This window comes from Rhinolophus ferrumequinum, assembly GCF_004115265.2.
Source record: "Rhinolophus ferrumequinum isolate MPI-CBG mRhiFer1 chromosome 13 unlocalized genomic scaffold, mRhiFer1_v1.p Super_scaffold_3, whole genome shotgun sequence".
Taxonomy (NCBI): Eukaryota; Metazoa; Chordata; class Mammalia; order Chiroptera; family Rhinolophidae; genus Rhinolophus; species Rhinolophus ferrumequinum.
In genome coordinates, this window is record NW_022680356.1 from 680,667 (window position 1) to 696,853 (window position 16,187).

Genomic DNA, 16,187 nt, shown 5'->3' on the forward strand with positions numbered 1-16,187 from the left:
CTTCTCTACCTGGAGCACTTCTGAGAGAAGCATGGCCCGTTCTTCCATTCCCTCTGGGTCCCTTATCACACAGGTTTTGCTGGGCCCTCTGTACAAAATATTAGGTCCTCCCCTTCATCCTTCTTCTTTTTTTTTAATAACCAAGAAATAAGCCTCATATCATGTTGTCTTTCTTAAAATACCAAAATACAGGAAAACTTTTAACTAAACATTTCTATTTCAGGGACTTGCCCAAGCATTTGAAAAAACTCCTAGTTCGCTTGACTTTCTGGAAGGATTTCTTCTGCTTTTTCAGATTCACTGGTGGTGATGAGGACTCTAAGAGGCCAATTGTTACCCAAGACATTTTGCGAGATTTGCAACAAAGTAACCCTCCGTCATTCTGTTATCCCTTAACTGCCACTGCCTGTTTCTTTGTTACTTGTCATCACTGTGAAGTTACTTTTGTTACTTGTCTGTCTCCTTGCTTTCCAGGAAATACTGAGAGCAAGGAACTTTGTCTTACTTTTTAGAAGCTGTTTAATACGAAGTCGAACAATTAAGTTCACAAACTCATCATAGAAAAAGTGCTACATACTTCATTGCTGAGTATCACTATGAGCATCTTCGAAGTACTCCCCTGGGGAAGCTATGCACTGATGTCAACCCTTCAAAGCAATAGTGGAACTCTTTTTCTGGAATGACCATCAGAGCTGTCCTCGTATTACCCTTGATGTCCTGAATGTCATCAAAATGTCTTCCTTTCAATATTTCCTTTATCTTCGGGTAAAGAAAGAAGTCACTGAGGGCCAGATCAGGTGAGCAGGGAGGGTGTTCCAATACAGTTATTTGTTTACTGGCTAAAAACTCCCTCACAGACAGTGCTGTGTGAGCTGGTGCATTGTCGTGATGCAAGAGCCATGAATTATTGGCAAAAAGTTCAGGTAGTCTAACTTTTTCACACAGCGTTTTCAGCACTTCCAAATGGTAAACTTGGTTAACTCTCTGTCCAGTTGGTGCAAACTCATAATGAATAATCCCTCTGATATAAAAAATGGTCAGCAACATTGCTGCAACAGGTTCGCAAACTTAATTGTCAGACCTTGTAAGTACTTGCTGAATGAACTGAATGAATGAATCTGTCAGTGGCGTGGGGGCAACTGGCCTGGGCAGACTCTGGGTACTAAGAGTCTGGCACAATAAAGGTACGGGTGAGAGGGTGGCCTCAGTGATGTGAGGGTAGGGGGTGGACGTTAGATTGGACATTGTGGGACAAGGATGCTGGATGATGCCAGGCTGTGGACAACTCTCCGTAAGGGCTGTATTTCAGATGCAATGCATGGCTCACCTGTGGGCTTCCCGATGTCTCCCGCTGTCTGGTCCACTCCGTGTGTCCCGTGACCTCAGGCCCTGCCCCACATACTCAGCTCTCACTGTGGCCTCATCCCAAGTGGCTAGCCTGAAATTGCAGATGGACTGTTAGAGACAAGTTAGAGTCTCTTTAAGGCTAAGTGGGAAAGACCAACTAAATTTGAACTGGGATGTGATAAAATGTAAAGATGTGTAAAGGTACCAGGTTGTACCTGGGTGTTTGAATTTCTTTAAATTTTCCTTTCAGTTGTATACAGTCATTTGAAATTAGTGATTTAATATTACGGTTTTTTTGGTTTGCTTTTTGGTCATGAAGCTGTAACTCGGCCATCACTTTGGCTTCCTGGAAGTTGCCCAAATTGCCAGCAGGGAACCTAGGGGATGTTAACAAAAATTATCCAAAACTTAGAAATAAGGTAAAGGATGACTACATGTCCTTTCAATGTCATATCGGAAAAAACTGCTCTGTATGCTACCATGTTTCCCCGAAAATAAGACCTAGCCAGATGATCAGCTTTAATTTTGGAGCAAAAATTAATATAAGACCCAGTCTTATTTTACTATAATATAAGACTGGGTCTTTATAATGTAATGTAATGTAATATAATATAATGCTGGGCCTTATATTAATTTTTGCTCCAAAAGACATATTAGAGCTGATTGTCCGGCCAGGTCTTATTTTCATGGAAACACGGTACCATCCTTCTGGATAGGGAAACCCCTGGACACTTCCTTCAGTCGTGGGGTCCACACCACTAGGACCATCCTTTTATCTTTGAGTTGGGTGTGAGGGGGGCATCAGGGCCACACCATTCCAGAAATTACCTCGATTGCATTTCCTTGGGTCCAAAGTTGAAACAGCTTTCTGTACAAAGAACCAAATGTAACCAAACATTTACAAAAACAAATCACCTGTAAGAAAAATGGAACCAAGGGTGCTGGGCTCTCCTCTTACGTTGCTGTGGCTGTCACGTGCGGCCAGGCCTGGGGTTGGTGTGGGGCTGCAGCACAAGCTGGGGCCACAAGTGAAGTTCATTCCAGGAGGAGTGGGTGGCTTTCCCGGTAGGGAGGCCGGCGCTGAGCCAGATGGGCTGGGCTGGCCTGTCCTGGAATTCGGGGGAATGGGGGACGTGCCACTTTGTGCAGATGTCTTCTCTTTCCCCATTTTGCCTCCTGGGTCTCACTGAATAGGCTCCTTCCTCCGACGTGCCTTTCCCAGGGAGCATCTTCCAGGGTGCTGTGTCTGTCACCCACTGTGCTGTTTATCTCATGGCAGGATGGGCTCGCTTTCTGCTGTTAACTCCGCTTGGTGGGGAACACTACCCTGGAGGGGTGGGGTGGGCTGCATTTTGAAATAACTATGTGGGTTCACCTGTTCAGGTAGAGCACAGCTTCTCATAGGAGCCACCGTGGATTTTGAAAACGTACAGATAGCGGGATAGATGAAGGGGGATCACGTCCTCCCTTTCCGCTCTCCTTCCTGGGGCGGGCGTGCACGTCACACACACACACACACACACACACACACACACACACACACACACACACGAACGGTGTTTTTCAAATACGACTCAACAGTATGAAGAGGCCATTTAGCATAAGCGCACGCAGGAACTCTGCTCTGGTGATTGAATTTTGGTGGCCAATTGGCTTGTGGTTACTCTACTCTGAGGCCAGACCGTGGTGAGGCGCCCCCTCCCCAGTGACCACAGCGAAGTGGGGGAAGGGGCGAGGGGCACAAAGGAAGCGCGTTGGGCTCCTACACAGGAGGGGGCCAAGGGGCCTGAGTTTGGGTGGGGTGATGGCGGGTCCCAAGCCCCCACCCCTATGGATCCTGTTGGGGCTGGAATACAGTGTGAAGGACTGGATACTTCCTTCCAGGGTGCCGGACTGACAGTGAACCATCTGGGAATGGACTGCACCCCCACCCCTCCAGCACTGAAGGTGGGGTGCTGGGTGAGCTTGTGGGTGACGGGCACATTCCCACCAAATAGCACTGTGACGAGCAGCGTTTCTGTGACCTTACTCCAGCATGGACACCCAGTGTCCTATCAGCTATCAGGATACACATTTGAGACGTGAGCCCCCTGAGGCCCTGTGTCGGGGGCTTGTGGATCCAGGAAACAGCAGTGCCCTCACTTTCATTGTCTTCTTTCTCATTATTCAGGAGTGACATGACCCGCAGGTGGACAAGGGCTCGCTGGGTGTTGCAGGTTCCGTGGTTGGAAGGGTGGCTTTTAGGGAGGCCCTCTGGCCACACCACTGAGTGCCAGGCTTGGACGTCAGGCAGCTGTGGCTGGGCTCCGGGGCTTCCTCTGGATGATGGAAATGATGATGTGCGCCTCCCAGTAAGTCACTGCTGCTCCTGTGTGGGGATGTGCTGCAGCGGTGACTTCACACGGGCTGCCTCTTCTGGGGTGGCTGTGGGGCCTGGCTGACCCTGTGCCATCCTGGACAGCCGGGCTGGTGGCGATGAGCCCAGCCAGCAGGCGCGGGCCCTGGCTTGTGCTTGGCGTGTGGCATGCCCAAGGCTCACAGGCGGCGACAGGGCCTCTGACCAGTGGGGGCCCGCTGACCCGGTTTCCGGAGCTCTGCATGTGCTGTACCCATCCTGGGGTCCCGGGGTCCCGGAGATCCTTTAAAGACAAAGAGGCTGCCTCCGTCAGGGGGTAGGTGAGTCTTCACAGCCATCCCCAGGGCCTGGAAGAGCCAGCATTTGTGGTGTTTTCTCAAGGTTTCTTAAAGGAAATCTCTCAAGTTCTTTGGGGTGTGGCGCTCGGCTGCTGGGAACAGACACAGTTTATCTTACAGAGAAAATTGTTTTGCAAGAGGTTTCCCACAATTATGGTCTGAGGGAGGGTCCCTGCCAGCTTTTCTTAGTCACTGGGCTTCAGGGGGAGGTGGTTTTTCTGTTGCTGTTCTTTTTTTTTTTTTTTTTTCAATCTGAAGGCCAGCCATCTGGGAGCAGGCACACTGAGTAATTACCCAGGGAGGGGACAAAAGGGGTGCCCATCAGCAGTTTCAGGTGCTGCAGGTGGCTGATGGCTTTTGGTGGAATGTCACAAAGTGCCCGGGTGGAGGGTGAGTCAGAAATCCTTAGGTCACTTGTGGTTTTCTTTCATGGTTTTGCTGTGACTATTAACTTGTTTTTACTTAACAAGAAAAACAGGTGTTTGGGTGTCTGTTGGAAACACTGCTGCCGGCTCTGAGCTGCGCACTGTCTGCCTGGCGCTAAGTGCAGGACTGAAATAGGGGGGCAGCCAGCAGACCCCTCTGCCAGGCACCTGGGCACCAAACCGAGCCTGAAACCCGGATCCTGGTGATTTTGTGAACAAGGAAAGTGGTTGGAGTGACCACTCTCTTGATGAATTGGAACGGGTCACTTGCTGGGCCTCACAGACCCTAGAGAGGCGAGTATGTGCATGTCTGTGTGTGTGTGTGCATGTGTGTGTATGCACATGTGTGCACACGTGTGCCCGTGTACACATGTGTGCGTGTGTGTGTGCCTGCTCCGACCTTGCCTGCAATGTTCTCCGCGTGATCTGCAGGGGCTGACAGCGCTCACCTTGGTTTCCGCTTTTGGGATGGAAATGAAACCAGTGTGTTTGTCCCAACATGACTTTAGGCTTTCTCTCTACCTGGCCCCGCGGCTTTTCCAGTCCCGCAAAGGTCAGCATCCCAGTACGAGGACTAAGGAGCCCCAGCTGCAGGTGTCCGGCTCCCTCCATCCTCAGCCTGAAGAAATGAGTCTCAGACACTCCTGCAAAGACCTTTAGAAATGACGAGAGTTGGCTCCCATCACAGCTTCTATGTTCACAGGGAAGGAGGAGACACCAGCACGGTGGCCTTGGGACTGGAAGTGGCTGTGATCTGCTGGGTGACAGACCAGCAGCCTTTTTACCAGGAGTCAGAGGTGCCCCAAACAGGCCCTCACTGTACTGCTGTGTAACTGGCCTCAAACCCAAGCTCTGCAGGGCTGGGGGAAGCTGATTGACCAGTGCCTACCTTCCTAGTCCTCTGCCACCATCCACACCCAAGGCTGTGAGCCCCTGGAAGTTGTGGGGTGCTTGGACTCCGCTTCTCGGCTGGGAACTCCAAGATTGGCTGCCCCCTTACTGCAGCTGGCAGGAAGCGTCAGGGTGGCTGGTGAGTCAGATGCTCCGTGTTGTTAGAAGTGAATGTCACAGAGGTCATGTCCGAGGGAGATGGCCTGCACAGCTCTCCAGAAGGTGCCAGTGGTGCAGCCGGGGACAGCAACTGCCATCAGTGGTATTCTGTCCCTGCTGCATCCGTCCTTGAACACGCCTGGCACACAGCAGTCAGGTCGTCGGCCTTTTGTCGTCCTTTGGGGAGGTCAGAGGTGGTACAGTATGGGATACTTGTCAGCGCACCACTGGTCACTTCCAGGGCCATCCTTTGCCTTCCTGTGCCACATGCAATCGTTGGAGAGACAGGGGTGGTGTAAATGAGAAGGCGAGTAGGACTCGGCTGCTGGGAGTGACCAGCCCCCGGCGTGGCCTCTGCACCTCTGCCTGTCGGGCTGGTGACACAGCCCCTGCCAGCCACTCTTCAAGGGCAGAGATGGCTCTGTCAGCCTTCTGGCCACCAGGAGGCGTCTGTCCTGCTGGCGGGGACCCTGACAACCCTGAGACCTGGAGGCTTGGGCTCAGAGGTGGACAAAGGTCTTTGTCCCCCTTGATTTGACTGGCATGGACTGAGCACCTGCTCTGTGTGGTGACTGGTACTAGACTTAAAGCACGCCGCTGTGGTGGTCACACTGGAACCAGGGCTGCTGTCATGTCCCCGAATCTCGCAGGTGTTTGTGGGGAAATGGGGAGCAGCAGTCCTGAGAGACAGACAACATGAGAGGATAGTTTCTTCTTCTCCATGAACAAGCCGCTCCCCGGTTCTTGTTTTCTGTCTGGCAGGAGTTCCAGGAACATTGTCACCCGACATGCTTGCTCGCCGGGACCTTCCTTCCCACCCAAGACCAGGTGTGGACACGGCCATGGAGGGTTTATGCCCAGAAGAGGGGCCAGGAAGAGCGCAGACCCCCCCAAACAGCCACGCCCCCCCGACCCCGTCTCACTGGCTTCCATGGAATCACGGTGTGTCTGGCTGAGCTTGGCTGCATGTGCCCTCGTTCCTCTCCTGCTGGTGATGGCAGTGTCTTCCTGTCACTGTCCCATCGTGCCCAGTGAGCACGACCTTTCCTTCTTCCACACCCGGTACTCCACCAGACGAGTTCTCACTTTGTGCACAGCAGCATGTGGCCTGGGGACAGATGAGTCAGGCCTGGCCCGTCCTCCAACAATCTTCCTTCAGGAGAGAAAGGAGCCCAGGGGTCTTGTGTGGACCATCTGGGCACTGGAGCCTGGTGTCGTGGGCATGGGGAGCGTTTGTCCTCATCTGGGCCTGCGAGTCATGAGGTCACTTTGGGGGAACAGGGGGCTGTGAAAACAGCTCAGCAGGAGTGCTTTGGAGGGGACAGGACCGGGGCACAAAACCATGAACGTGATGTCTGGATGGGGTTTCTTCCTCTGTTCTCAAGGTCCCTTTGAGGGGAGGGAACAGCCTCCCATCCCTTGGAAGGGCGTTTTGAGGAGAGCACTTTAATTTCCTCCACCCGGCTCGCCGACCTGCGCAGGGAGAAGCTGCGTGCCATCTGATGGTGCCTGCTGACCTGCGGTTCTTTGGCACCTCGCACCACCACGAGTCTCGCCCATCGGGGACAAAGACGAGCCAAGGCTCGCCTTTGCTTTCTCTGGAGGCCAAGCATGTCTAGGTAGAACCAGTGACTTCGACAGCCCGGGTCTTTCCTGCCATCCCCAGGCACATGGGCCTGGGCACAGCCTTCCAAACCATCAGCAGCCCCGTGGCCTAGACCTGGGTGGTGATGGTAAGAGCCAACAGGTCGGCCTCTGGGACCGACCAAGTTTTCCAACCCAGCTTTTACACGGAACTGTGAACTTAGCAAGTTTTGGGACATTTAGTCCTTATTTCAAGTTTCTTCCATATATGAGCTGTGAGATTTCAGGGAAATTCAAGTTTTCTTGATCACCAGCTAACCACAAATACTCTTAGCGGTGGCAATACTCACTAATAAGCTTGTAGTAACGTCTTACAAGCGGCACTGGCCTTGCTGGCCAGCCTTTGCTTCACGGACTCTGGGCCTCAGTCACCATACAGAGGCTGGTGGTGACTCAGGCTGAGCCTGCAATCATCCGAAGGCCTGTGTTTGTGGCAGAAGTGCTGGCCACCAGTGGGACTTCAGCTGGGGCTTTAGCCAGAGCACCTCCAGGTGGCCTGCGCGTTCCCTCAGCCTGGGGCCTCCACGGGGCTCAGCATCGCAGCCACAGGTGGACACTGTGTGGCCTTCTGTGACCCAGCTTGAGAAGCAAGTGTGACAGTGTGCTATGTGCTTTTGCTGGTGAGCAAGTCCCAAGCCTGCCCAGAGGAAGGAGAAAGGAATTAGGCCCAGCCCTGGAGGGAGGGACGCAGGCTCCGGGAAAGTGTGTGGGGTGGCAGGTGTTCCGGGGGCCACCTGTGGAAGCCATCTGCCACAGGGCTGTCAGCCAGAGGGAGCTGCATGGCCTGTTCTGTCTGCCTCGTTTGGCTGCTGGCACAGGGTCCAGAAGAGCCAAAGCTGGTGGGACAGCCAGGAAGGCAGAGGGGGTGGGTTCGTCTTGCATTTGACCAGGAAATACCCGCTTGGAGGGCAGGGCTTGGGGACCCTCGCTGGGAAACGGGAACACTGTCGCTGGCTACACACGCTATTCTGGACTCAGACTGAACTCTCACACTCTCGCATTTGCCATTTTGAGCCAAAACTACTGCCAGGAAGGGGTGCTGATAGTTTTTCATATGAGTGCCCAGTGCTGGGCCTGCAGCCAGCATGGGCTTAACAAATAGGGCTACTGCTGCCATCGTCTGACTTTGTCACAATTGTCATCACGCCACACGGGAGCAGCATGTCCCTGGTCTTCTTTAGACCTGAAGACGGGATGCTTTCAGCTTCACCACTGCTATGAGGCACTAAGAATCGCCTTTCACTTGCCCGGCTCAGACTCCTAGAGCTGAGTGATTTTGTGATAATAATTGTAAGATTAGAGCATCTATTCAGATGGACAGAAAACCACCTTACTTTAAATAATTTGTATTTTAAGTGCTTTTTTATTATGTTGTTCTGAACTTCTGGTGTGTACATCCATTTTCTGCATGCTAAACATAATTATTTAAAAATGTCTGCGACTCAGGGATCCGTTTCTGTCGTCCTCTTGGTCTGCGTCCACTGGCGGTGTCTTCTCCTCTCCCAGTGCCACAAACACTTGGTCACTGTAGCTGTGAGATAAGTCTCAGCGTGGGGTGAGGGCTCCTCCCAGTTTAGTCTGCTTTTTGAAATTGTCTTAGCTGTTCTAATTCCTTTGTTCTCTGTGAAGACGTTGGAATAATCTTGCTTATATTCACAAACATCTTGCTGAGATTGTGATCGAAATTACATTAAACCTGTACATCAATTCAGGAAGAATCGACATCTTTATGCCGTTGAGTATTCTAATCCATGAATGTAGTGTGTCTCTGTTTGTTTAAATTTTTTTATTTCTTTCATCAGCAATGTTTAGATCTTAGCATACAGGTTCTGTACATGTTTTATTAGGTTTATACCTGAGTATTTCATTAATTAAAGAGATTGCAAATGATACTGTATGTTTAGTTTTGGCTTTCACATATTCATGCTAGGATAGGCTATAGAAATACAACTGATTTTTGTATGTTGATCTTTTACTGTGTAACCTCAATGAACTCTCTTACTACTTGTTTCCCCGAAAATAAGACCTAGCCGGACAATAAGCTCTAATGCATCTTTTGGAGCTAAAATTAATATAAGACCCAGTCTTATTATATTATATTATTATATTATATTATATTATATTATATTATATTATATTATATTATATTATATTATATTAATTTTTGCTCCAAAAGACACATTAGAGCTGATTGTCAGGTTAGGTCTTATTTTCAGGGAAATAGGGTCATTGTAGGAGGTTTTTTTGTTTTGTTTTGTTTTTGTAGGTTCTATAGAGTTTTCCATGAAGAATATCATGTCCTCCTCAAAGAGCAACACTTTACGTTCTTCCTTTCTGATCTGTAAGCCTTTTATGTACTTTCCTTGTCTCATTGCCTTAGCTAGAACTTCCAGAAGTATGTTGATAATAGTGGCTAGAGTAGACGTCTTTACCTGTACTTGATGCTAGGTGGAAAGCATTCACTTTTTCATTATTAGGGTTGATGTTAGCTGTAGTTTTTGGTAGACGTTGTTTATCACGTTGAGGAAATGCCCGTCTATTCCTACTTTTCTGAGAGTTTTTATTTATTTATTTATTTTGGTCAGGAATGGATGTTGAAATTTGTCAAATGTTTTTTTTTCTGCATTAATTGATATGATAATGTGATTTGTCTTCTTTCATCTGTCTTTGTTCAAGTATTGAACCATACTTGCATCTCTGAAATAAACCCCATTGGTCACGTTGTATTCTTTTTTTTCTTTTTTCTTTGTTAAGATTTTTTTGGGGAAGGGGAACAGGACCCCATTGGGGAACAGTGTGCACCTCCAGTGAACTTGACCCCTTCCAAGTCAATCTGCTGTCCTTCCAATCCCAGCTGAGGAGGGCGCAGCCCAGCTCCAGGTCCAGTTGCCGTTGCAGGGGGCGCAGCCCACCATCCCTTGTGGACTCGAGGAGTTGAACTGGCAACCTTGTGGTTGAGAGCCCACTGGCCCATGTGGGAATCGAACTGGCAGCCTTCAGAGTTAGGAGCACGGAGCTCCAACCACCTGAGCCACTGGGCTGGCCCCCGGTATTCTTTTTATATGCTGCTAAATTTCATTTATTAATAGTTTGTTAAGGATTTTAGCATATATATTCATGAAATATATTGGTCTGTAGTTTTATTTTCTTGTACTATCTTTGTCTGGTTTGATATCAAGTAATACAAAGTTCATAAAATAAATTGAGAGGTGGTCCCCTTTATTCTGTTTCCTGGAAGAAATTATGTTAAATTTGTGTTAAACATTTTAAAAACATTTGTTAAAATTCTTTTCAATGAAATCATTGAGCCTGGAGATTCTTTTCAGGGAGTTTTACAATTATGAGTTAAATTTATTTATTATTATAGGGTTATTAATAATATCTATTTCATGTTGGGTGACTTGTGGTCGTTGGTAATTTTCAGCTAAGTTGTCAAATTTCTGCATGTAATATTGTTTGTCGTATTTCTTTATTATCCACATGATGCCTGCATATCTGTAATTCTGTCCCATTTTATTTGTGATCTTGATAATTTGTGTCTTCTCTCTCTCTCTCTCTCTCTCTCTCTCTCTCTCTCTCTCTTTCTTTCTCTCTTCAGTTTTGCTAGAAGTTTGTCAATTTTATTAATCTTTCAATGAACCAGCTTTTTGTTTCATTGATTTTCTGTTTTCAGTTTTAATGATTTCTGATTTCTGCTGCTTCCCGTCCCTCCCAAGCAGAGAGGATTGAATTGGGTTGTGGAAAGTGGGGGGCGGGGGGGCACACTGGCGCAGCACACACAGCCATCCTCACCTCTGGAGGGTGGCTGAATTGAGGAGTGTGGGGGCGCAGGGAACAGCCCAAGTGATGGGGAAGGGATGTTCCAGCAGATCCTGCATCTTCACTCTCTTCCTGACTCCAGGCTGCATTGTGGAGTGAGCTGGAGGTGGTGAGGAGGGCAGACCCATCAGATTCGCTGGGGGACACAGACACAATCCCATTTAGGTCTCATCACCCAGGCAGGAGGAAATGGAGGAGGAAGCGGAGGCTCTGTCAGCCTCCATGTCTCAGAAGGCATCCCTCCTTCTTCCAGCACCAAGATGGAGAGCTCTGCAGATTCTTCATTTGCATTTAAGGAGGAGTTTTCTGAAAATATTTGCATTTGGGGATTCAAATCTCTACGTGGCTCCGAGTTCCTTCCTGATTGTGGCGGTGAAGTGGCCTGGATGGTGCCCAGCCTGACCTTCTACCCAGAAATGGCCTGGGATTTGTCTGCTGGTAAGCCTGCCAGGTTTGGGGGTGGGGTGGGGGCACACTGGCTCAGCACACACAGCAGGGCACTTCACTAAATAGCAAGACTTGGCTGCCTTTCACATGTAAATATGTGAGGGGAAGGCTTCCCAGACCTTTCAGAGTTCAAACAGCTCTTATAAAATGGTGTTTTGATGAGCTGAGCATAAATGAATTGGAAACATTCAGATAACATTTCCCCAGGGTTAAAAAGCCGGGGGGAGAAAAGTGCTTGGCAAAGGGTCTGAGGGGCTGAGCCAAGAGTTTGAGAAATGATTTGAAATGTTGTGATGAACACAAACTACTACCAGCTTCTACAGTCTCAGCTGCTGCAGAGAGTCTGGGAGAGAGGCCCTCAGGCAGGAGAGCAGTGCCCCTTTCTCTCCTGGGCAGTAGAGATGGCTACTGTGAAACCATGGGCCTCTGCATGTGCCTCCCACCTGGGCTGAGTCTGCTGTCAGATCTGTCCATCCATCATCTGTCTCTCTGTCCATCCACCTATCCTTCCACCCATCTACCTAGCCATCCATCCATCCATCCATCCATCCATCCATCCATCCATCCATCCATCTGTCCGTCCAATATCCAACATCCATCCATCCATCATCCGTCCACCCATCCATCCATCCATCTACTCATCTGTCCATCCATCCATCCATCCATCCATCCATCCATCCATCCATCCATGCATCACCCTACCCATCTGTCCATCCATCATCCATCCTTCCATCCATCCATCCACCCATCCAACCAGTTAGCACTTAATAAGCTCCCACTGTGTGCATGGCTCTGGGAGGGCAGAGGTAAGAAGGCTCAGCCTTGCCTTTGTAGAGCTCAGTGTCATGGTGGGAGACCTTGTAACAAAGCCTGAGAACAGGCTGGGGCTACAGGTGTCCCAGGAAGAGTGGTGCCCCTTTGAGTCTATGAAGGGGGCAAGCTTGCCAAAGTTTCCAGTGACACTCTGGTGGGGAGTTCGGATGCCTCTAGGTTGAACCAGGGATCCCAAGATGAGATGTCACTTGGGATGGAAAGTGAAGGAAGGGGTGCACCCTACACTTGAGCCCAAAGCTGCACCATACGTGCAGCTCTGGGAGAGTGGAACATTGAAATCCAGCAGTGGGAGGGTCATCGTTGCTAAGGGAGAAGCCTGCCCTCTGAACACCACCCTAGGACCATGGCTTGTTACCCCATGTGGCCCCGCCACAGCTCTGTGAGGTAGATACTCCAAGGTTGCCTGGCTAGGAAGAGGGGGGCATTGGTCTCTGCACTAGGTGGTGAGCTTCTGTTCAGCAGGTGAGAGCAGACCCAGGGCACCAGCTGCTACAAGATCCAGGCTCTGTCCTCAGCCTGGGGATGGAATGTCTGACCTTCACCTGGAAGAGATATGGCGGCTGTAACCTGCAAGGACATGCCACCCAGGAGGCCTCTCAGTGAACCTGAATCTTTCTTGGTGCAGAAGGCAGACTCTTGGAAGAGATTTGGGGGCCAGAGGACCTACTTCTGATTACACTGATCCATCCTGTCCCCAAAGGGAACTTTTAATACGTGGATGTTCTTTCTGTCTTGGGCACAGTTATGCTTTTGGGTCAGTGCTGGGGAAACTACGGTCAATATTTCAGCCTTCTTTTCCTTGCCACCCAAGAACCCCCTTGCCAATGTGCCCTGCTGGACGAGGGGAGCCTCTGAGTGATGCCTGCACTCTGGCCTGCTTCTAAACAGAGAGTCACCATGAATGGGACAGCTACACGTGTGCAGGAGAGCTGGGGCACGGCACTGCCCCTGAAACGCCAGGAGAGCCTCGGTGCTGGTGCCCTGGTTCCAGGCTGGAGCGTGGCTCTTGGAAAAGTTTCCAACAAATCACAGCACAGTCTTCTCTCAGTGTGGGCTGTGGCTGCTTTCTGGGCGATTCTGGGCATTTAAACCATGTCAGAAACCACACAATGTTTACATGGCAAATGGGGTTCACTTCAGGCTCGGATAATAGTGAATGGGTTTTCATACTCACGGAGTCAAAGAGGATTTTGAAAGTCACGTGGGGCGTGGCGTGATCCTTTGTTGTGAAGGACTGTCCTAGAGATACTGATTTGCATCTAACTGCTGTCAATGTCCCTCCTCATCATGGTGATAACAAGGTCCGACCATTTTTTAAGTGTCCCCAAGGTGGCCTTGCTCCCCATCGATGAAACCCACCCATGAATGAGACACTTTGGAAAGGTGGCCTGCAGCAGTAACAGCCTCTGTTTGGTGAATGGGTGCTTCTCTTTTTCGCTGTGAGGACACATGACCATTCTAGAAATCTGCAGACTTCTGAGGCCCATCCAAAATTGAAACATATCACGGTATGACGGTTTTCCTGCACAGGTGATGTTTTATTGTGCTGTTCAAAACAAGAGAATGGGTGTCATACTCCCAAACACAACCAATAAAAATGCCTTCTAAAAGCACTGGTGTCTTAGCCAGCCAGCTGCTCTGAGCTCCAGCCTTTGCATGTTGGTGCCATCCCCTCTGTGGGGGGTGTTACATGCCATATGCATGTGAGCCCAGCCACCAGGTGGATAAGGGCCAAATCCTGCCGTCAGTACCCGCTGTTGTTAAGGAGCCCTGCACGAGGTCTGCTTGGGGATGTGGGCCCACGTCCTGCAGGCAGCATGCCTGGCGAGGCCGTGCCATTGCTAGGTGGGGTCTGAGTGCCCCCCAGCAGGGACTGGGGACAAAGCCGGGAGACATCCAGCAAGCACCGTCCAAACTCAGCTCCATCCATGGAAGGGGCGCAGTCACGAATGCAGACTGCGGTGGGAGCAGACCTCTTTAGTGAACGTGCACAGACCCTCTTGTACATGGCATGGTCACAGGGCCCAGGATTGTGAGTAAGAGATGGGACTGGTTCCTCAAGGGAAAAAAGTTGACAGTGACCTGCAAGTCCTCCCCGATTGTCCGCCCGTCATGGCTGTGGTCTGAGGTCTGCCTGGGAGCGACAGCTCAAGAGCGCGGGCCACGGCACTCAGGTACATGGGCGGCCCTATGAGGCAATGGGGCAGGCAGTGCGGGCTGGATGGAAGTGACGCCAGCTGTGTGTCCGAGTCCTTCCACGCCCTGGGCTGTGACGGCAGCACTCAGAATGAGTTTGGGCTGTGGAGCGGCACACTGAGTCCCCATAACCCTTAACCTCTGACCTTTTAATCCACATCCCCCACCACAGTCCTGTGTGTGAGAAACTGAGGCCCAGGAAGCTTAAGTGACGTCGCGCTGAGAGTCGCCCGCTGCTAAGAACAGCGCCAAGAGCAGGACGCGGCCGCCAGCTCCAAAGCCTGCAGTGGCACTGTTCTTTCCGGGCCTTGCAGAGCCAGCGTTGTTCTGATGATGACATAGCTGAAGACCCAGGTTCTGGGCCCACAGGCCTTCCCGGGCCACAGGTCTGAGTCCCTGCCAGGAGGTGCGTCTCCCTGCTGCACAGAGAAGAAACTGTGGGCAGCATGGGACGGGCAACGTGCCCAGGGTGGAGCCAGTGGGCACCCTCATTGTCAGGAAGTCTGCCGCTGGGGAAGGGGCCCCGGGGCTCCCGAATCCTGTCCTGCTGCGGTGGCCAAGGGGTCTGGGGCCTTTAGAGCAACCGCCTTTCCCGGGGCTGGCTCGTCATGATGGTGCTGGGCGAGCAGGTGCAGCCCACTTCCTGGGGTGGCCGGCAGACTCAGAACCAGCTCTGGCCAATGGGTTGTGAGGCACAGTGACACTTTGACCTGGGTGCTGGGGCGAGTACCATCCCCCTCAATGCTGGGGCGAGTGCGGCCCCCTCAATGCTGGGGCGAGTGCGGCCCCCTCAAGCAGAGGTGGGCAGGACTCAACATGGAGGTTCTGCCATTTGGGGAGACCCCAAGTGATCCCGTGGCTCCTTAGGTGGGGGCCACAGTTCCCAACCCCGGGGAACTGTGGGGTGCCTGGCAGGCAAAGCCAGACCAGGCAGACTGGGCGTCGGAGAAAAATGTTACTCTGACAAGTCAAGCACTGTGCTGCATTTGTGACATGGCTAGAAAGTGGGGAGTTGGGCTTGCAACCCCGAAGTTTCCAGTGTCCAGGCGTCCTGCCTCCCAATGACTGTCCTGTGGTCCCTGCTGCTGACAGTGGTGCATGTGATTGGGGGGGTCGAGGTGGCCGTGGCCGAGGGGCTTCCCAGGGCACCGGTTCTCTGCACACACGGTGGGGCTATCGCTCCCTGGGGCAGGAGATGGTGTGAAAGACAGTGCCCTTTCTGGGGCACTGAGGCCAGATGCTTCCCTTCTGACCCTGTGCAGGCAGCACTTGCTGTCCCATGTCACCGAGAAGGCCTGTGGGTGGACAGGACGACCTCCCCAGCTCACTGACCTGGGCCAGCCCCGTGTCACCGCCCCACAATGACTGGCTTCAGCAGCAGGAAGTGGGAGTGAATTTAGGGAACCACTGAGGCAGTTAGGAGAGCCCTCTGGGATGGCCAGACACCATGTGGGTCTAACCCATTATCAGGGCTGGGCCTGGTAGGGACCAGGGTTGCTGTACCAGCGAGGGCGTGGCGTTCCCATCCCCACCGTGTGTTTGGGGTGTTTGGCTTTACCCTGGTGCTCCTCAGACTCCAACAAGCACATGACTTATCTGGAATCTTGTTGAAAGGCAGCTTCTGGCTCAGCAGGTCCAGGGTGGGGCCTGAGAGTCGGCATTTCCTCCCAGCTCCCAGGTGGTGCAGACGCTGCTGTCAGGACCACACGTGGAGGAGGGACGGGTTCGGGA